The sequence below is a fragment of the Bidens hawaiensis genome, unplaced genomic scaffold (assembly GCF_021521415.1).
Source record: "Bidens hawaiensis isolate Kalapana, Puna unplaced genomic scaffold, B.hawaiensis_p1.1 tig00010199_1, whole genome shotgun sequence".
Taxonomy (NCBI): Eukaryota; Viridiplantae; Streptophyta; class Magnoliopsida; order Asterales; family Asteraceae; genus Bidens; species Bidens hawaiensis.
Genome location: NW_027491774.1, coordinates 362,794 through 369,703, shown reverse-complemented (window position 1 = coordinate 369,703; position 6,910 = coordinate 362,794). Strand labels below are relative to the sequence as shown.

The 6,910-nt window shown below is 32.2% G+C and overlaps 1 pseudogene; it reads right to left on the bottom strand.

Annotated features, from left to right (window-relative positions):
* Positions 1-5,769: 5,769 nt before the first annotated feature.
* On the bottom strand, positions 5,770-6,222 carry LOC143534559 (LOB domain-containing protein 25 pseudogene; annotated as a pseudogene).
* Between the last annotated feature and the right edge of the window lie 688 nt (positions 6,223-6,910).

Sequence of the window (6,910 nt, the reverse complement as noted above, 5' to 3'; positions counted from 1 at the left end):
ATTTGTGAGGTGAAAAGGTCAAAAGAGTATGGAATAATAAATGAAGTTGTTGTTTTTGTGTTTTTTTCTAAGTTTGAAGGTTTGGTTTCTAATGGGTTTGTTTTGGAATAAATGTGATGTTATGTTTTGGTTTATTATGATTTATGAATGAATAGAAATTGTGAATTTAAGTAAGAAATATGATGTGTGTTTTGGTTTGAAATGGGTTATTATGAATGCCCTGCGGCCTCATACCAAATCTTCACTATAGTTCCACGTGATCTTGGTTTAAAAAGCGAGAGACGAAGAAAAGCGACCACACGAAGAAAAGCAACGATCTTTTTAGAAAGCGAGGAAAAGCGACCACATTAAAACAACAGAAACGAAGAAAAGCAACGATCTTTTTAGAAAGCGAGAAACAAAGAAAAGCGTTAAAACAACATAAACGAAGAAAAGCAACGATATTCTTTTTAGAAAGCGAGGAAAAGCGACCACATTAAAACAACATAAACGAAGAAAAGCAACGAGTTTCAAAACATTAAGACAACAAGAGTAAAGAGACGAGGTTAGAAGAAAAGAGAAGCTTTTTGTACGAGGTTAGAATAAAAGAGACTTTGTACGTGAGGTAAAAGAGACTTTGTACGTGAGGCGAGCATACTTATATGATTTTAATGAGTATGATTTTAGTGAGGCGAGCATACTTATATGATTTTAATGAGTATGATTTTAATGAGGCGAGCATACTTATATAATTTAATTTTTATAAATGTATATATCGTGTTTTTAAACATCCCGACCCATAACTTAAAACTATATTTAAGTATTATATATATATATGATTTAATAATGTACAACATTCTATATAATCTAATATGCTATATATAATACACCATCCGTCCCTCTATAAGTGTCATAGTTTGAAAAACATAAAATTTAAGAAAGTTTGAATGATTGTATATTTTGCTTAACAAATTACTATAATACCATTGACATATATAAAAATATATATACACCATCCGTCCCTCTATAAGTGTCATAGTTTGAAAAACATAAAATTTAAGAAAGTTTGAATGATTGTATATTTTGCTTAACAAATTACTATAATACCATTGACATATATAAAAAGACAAAATTAATAAGTTTGAATGATTGCATTTGACATATATAAAAAGACAAAATTAATAAGTCTGAATGATTGCATTTGTGTAAGAGTAAACATGAAAATTAGTTAATAAATTTTAAAACTGGACTTTTGTAATGGGACAAACTAAAATGGAAATGCGAACACTTTTAAAAGGATGGGGGAGTAAAAAAAGCATGATGTATAACATTTAAATACTTAAAAACCATTTAAGTATTATATATGATTTAATAATGTACTACATGATGTATAACATTTAAATACTTAAAAACCATTTAAGTATTATATATGATTTAATAATGTACTACATTCCTACACGTACAATCTAAAAGGCATACCGTAAAAACGTACAATCTAAAATGCATACCGTAAAACATTTAAATGCTTGAAAATCACTTGTGTACAAAAGTTTAGCACCTCAACTTCGTTTTAGGTTACTTTTTGTCTAAAAATCTCGTCTCAGGCTTGTCATTTAAAAGAGTAAATTGTTGTCCAAATATGCCCCTCACGTGAATGAAACGCTAATGATTTAACGATCAGACTTAATGAGGTTAGTGGGGTCGGACTTAATTGCAACTAAAATGAAATCATAGGGACGAAAATCTCAAATTTGAAACTATTGGACTAAACCACATATTTGGGCAAACCACATGGACGAAACCACAGTTTACTCTAAACATTGTTTGTCTTGACTAGCTTAAAGCGATGAGGCCCTCGCCTTAGGTCGCATCTCGCCTCAGCTTGCCTCGGGCACGTTTTTTAAAACCATGGCCGTGATAGCTCTACGCGATAGTAACCAAGTCCTTCTCTATGCAATAGTAGGTTGAGCAAAAGCTTGTTGGATAATAGTTTAGCTAAAGCTTGTTGGCTGGATTTCGAAATTTAGATATAGTTTTTATTCGCTTAATTTTGTATCACATTTCCATTTGCGTTTTCATCCAAATTTCAGATAAAGGAAAACCAAATTTTAGTGAATTCTCTAACATAATTTAGGGGTTGTTTGGTTCATTCAGATCCGAATGAGTCAGGTTTGAATGAGCCTCTGTCCTATTCAGCAGCAACAACAAGTTTGAATGATTCGGATTTAATTTTAACCATTCAGATGTTTTTCTGTTTGGAACCAAACAGTTTGAAGTCTGAATGAATCAGATGTTTACATCTAAATGATTCCATTCAGATGTAAATAAACAGCCCCTTAGTCGTGTAGATTCCAAATCAATACTTCAAATTTTATGACGTTTATTATACGGTGCAAGTACATGAAAAGAAAACACGTGTTCGCCTAACGTGCAAAGTTGACCACAGATAACACGACATCATTTAACCTAAAAACCGAAACTGAGCAAAACAATAAATGACACGATCAATATATAGTCTATAATGGTATATTAACGTTGTTCACTTGTTTGAAACATAACCTTACCTAAATTATCCATAATTATACATAACAAAAAACTAAGGTTACGATTTATAAAAGGCAAAATAGTAGTAGATGTTAATTAATATATGTTAAAAAACTATGACCTTTGTGACATTAGGATGATCAAGTTTATGCCAAACAGCAGTTTCTTGTGTAAATGCAGCCCTTAGAGATTGTATTTCAGTTTATGTTATGTGACCTTCTTCTCCCTAGTTCAGCAATTTCACTTTTTTTTAAACGGCGATTTTCTAGTATTTAGGCTATCGTGCTCTCCAAATTTGGAGAGCCCCGATGCCCCACTCTAACCAGATTATGTTGTCTTAACCGGGTCCACACTGATATTCTGAAGCTGAATTGGTGATTATTTGATTAAAAGTCTAGCGTGTTATATCCACATTATAGATACCAACATTGGCGAAGGATGGTTGGGGCATGGGGTGGCCCCGGCACCCTCTGTTATTTTGCACGATAGTGTAAAGTTACCCGTTTTTGTCCGATATTTTTTATATGTAGTTTAAATTTACCCGTTTTTAACCAAAAATTTGATCCTAGCCCCCTCCGTATACAGCTTTTTTAATGTGTATTTTTGTCCGCCCCCCCTTGACATCTTTGTCCAAGCTTCGTCACTTGATACCAAGACTAGCATGACTAAAAGTCTGAAGCTAATACAGGTTTATAACTAAAACATATATCCTTCATTTCAGTCAACTGTATTTTTTTTTAAATATTGACCATTAATCCATTATTTAAAAAAATAAAACACGGAGTATTCGAAGCTGACTATACAAGGTATTTTAATTCAACTATTATATATATAACTCATATAAATTTATTTAATATTAGAAAAAGGTAAAGTGAAATACTGTGGATTCACGAGGGATCATTGTTTAGAAGATCCCATGAATAGTCTTTTAATATGCAAGTTGTATAGTGTTATTAGAAATAAAGATGTTAAATCATTAGAATTATGAAATGTATCATTTTTAACAAAAAAAATATTAATGCTTAAACCAATAAAATTATTACACTTGTAATACTGGTTGTAAATTACGCTTTTGATTTGGACAAACGTGTTCATATGACACATGTCGTCTTTGATCACAGTTTACGCAACTTTCTTTCTAAACGAATTAGAGCATGGTATCCCTAGACAAATTAATTACGTAGAATATAACCATTACCTTTATCCCATACACCGTTTTTTACAGAGTAATAGGTTTGGAATTGTAAATTAAGTCGTTTCTTGATCACCAGAATCTCCATAGAGTTGTAAGGAAGAGATCGTGAAAGATTTTATAATTGAGATCAACCATTTAGACGAAAGAGCAAGACTGAAAGCACGAAGGGACCAATTGATCAAATGTACAAACCGTCACAACTCTTAGTGTGGAAAGAGTGATTCGGGGAAATGAGGCTTTGGGGGAATCCGGAGATGAGTTGGAGGTTGTTTTTAGATGAGAGGTGATTATGAGTTGGCAATGGCGATCGAGAAAAGAGTTGAGGAACTTGGTTCGGGGGTTTGGATCCACGGAAAAATGGAAACACCATCCCTCCAAAATGCGGAAATATGGGAAGTATTCAGGGACGAATCGGGGAAAATTCATAAGAATCATCGTCTAATTCTCTGTTAAGACATTTATAAAACGAATCGGTCCCTTGCAAAGGGAAGCTGGAGAGAATGATTTAATAAGAACAGATTTAACAATTATTTTCAAGAATTATTATTCTCCAAGATCTTAATATATTAAGCAAAAACCATAACACATGACTAACTAAAAAGTAATTATATATTAAAATAAATAATTACAAATTTTTAACATTTCTGTATCTCAAAGAGTAATATATTAAGCAAAAGATATATTAATAACTTAATGGCTACCACCTCATTAGAGACAATGATGCATCATTTATTTACTTAACTGCTCAGATGCTCCTATAAAGCTGCAAGATGCATTCTAAATTACAACTTCACAATTATCATAGTCTCTCTTTTTGTTGTTCTTTAATGGTCTTTTTAGAGCAAATGGAATCAAACTTAACCTAAAGTGTTAGAACCCATGTGTTCATTCAGAGATCTATGATCTTGCTGATTTTTAGGGAACACTTAATTATATTATTTAAATGACAATAAACCCAAGTTAAAAGAAAAGGTAACTAAAGCACTAAAGAATAAAAGATGCAATAGATGATATCAAAAACAAACCATAGTTTAAATGGAAGCATGCAAATTCTTACATGCCATTGAGTAAGCGTAAACGGATATGACATAAAGATATGCAAGAACGAGAATGTATTATGTATGATCGAAGTTCAATGTGTGTTTAAACAGACAAAAGATTTCTCTTTTATAGGTACAGAACCATCACAATGATCTAGCGTAAGCATCACAACTCTTCGTCTAATGGTATGATAGTTGGCACCTATAAACACCGACAATTATTCATTTATATAGAAACTCCGTTAGTGATAACTTTGTTTCTACCATTCGGAGTTACCAATGTTAGGTCAAATTCTCATCGATGTAAAAGTTACTCTTGATGAATCAAGTTGTCGCACATCTAGCTTACTATTGATAATTTATTACGTCAGATGATCATTTAACAAAATACTTGTAGCCTAGTGATACCAAGGAGTGTTTGAAAAGAGTCCCTTCTCATGAGATAATGCCTTTAATAGTACTTTAATAATAATAATAACCTTTTTTTTGTGTTCGGGTGTTTGGGGGGGGGGGGGGGGGGGGGGTTCTAGTAAATTTGGGAAAACATGCAACATATTATTGAGAGACTTTATCTGTGACTAGTCGAAGATACATATAACTAAAAGTTATAGTTGCTTAAAGTTCGAAGTTTTTCACTTTTTCTTGATTGGTTATATTGTTTCTTTAAGTACAAGTTTGAACTTAATATGAAATTTAAAGAACACGTACAAATGATGTGGCTTGTAATTATTATTGACCTTATAATTTAAGCACATATTTGACACTTTTAGATAAAATATATAAAACATGCACACAAACCCCATTGATAATATTGTAGGTGGCAAGTGGCAACTCAATCATTCCCATTATACAAAACCTAAGTCATTAAGAGAATCCAACAAAGGTTTTCAAGCCTTCAAGGTACGACATTAGATAACATTAATCAACACAAATCATAAAATGGTCTTGAACATATATTCACATACAATATATCACCAACCATGATCTTGTCTTACACGCGTTCTTCTTTCCTTAAGGGTAGTAGTTCCATGAATAAGTACCGTAATTAGGTGGCAACGTGTGAGGGTTTTGTGGATAATAATTCCCCGAACTTTGTGGTATGGTTAATGCATTTTGATTACTTGAAACCCGAATAAGATCTGCGTTAGTTGCATCTAGTTCCTTTTGTAGTCGAAGAACTTGCCTTTGGAGTACAGAAATCGCGCCAACACATCCATAAACGGGGTCTTTTAGACGCGCCTCAGCTTCATAGGCTAAAGAGTTGACAGCATCTTCTCTTTGATGAGGTGCAATTTCATTAAGAAGTTTGCTAACATTGCTTGCCCCGAATATTTTGTGAACGTTTGTGAACTTAATTGGATCTTCGGGCGGGAAATATGGTGAGAAAACACATCCTTGGATGCATTTTCGTCTTAAGAACTTGCAAGCTGCACAGGGAGCACTAGGATGTGTGGAAGAAGACATGTTTATGTGCTGCATGTGACACCCATATTGAGTAATTATAACTTAATAATGGTCTTACATATCCTCAAAACTAGACTAATCAAGAATCACTACATATACATAAATCAATAAATTAAGTTATAATGTTATATCATGGTTTTTCATATCCTAAAAATTAAATTAATCAAGAATCATTAAACTATATATACAGAAATCAATAAATTAAGTTATACCATGATTTTCCATATCCTCAAATTTAGATTATCAAGAATCACTAAACTATATACACAGAGATCAAATTAATCAAAGAACCAAACACAAATTTGTAAGTAGCGCGCACATGATCATGGCAAGACAAGATGATCACACTATGATAGTTTTTGTTCATCTGCTTAGAAATATAAACCTAACAACTTTAATTGTTCAAACTCAAAAACACGTTCTGACTAATTAATGGACTTACATATAAGCACAAAATTCAACCTTATTCGTTGCGGTACTGACAAATTCAGGGTTTTTCATATACTAATCAACCCTGAATCCCTTGTAACCGAATTACAAGATAATCAAATAATAATCAAATTTTAATAACTATCTTAATATCAAAATAACATAGAATAATAACTAATTAACAAACTTAGAATAAATCACAAAATCAAATAATAATAATTATAGCGGATATAAACTCCGCTAAAAGGCATCCAATAGT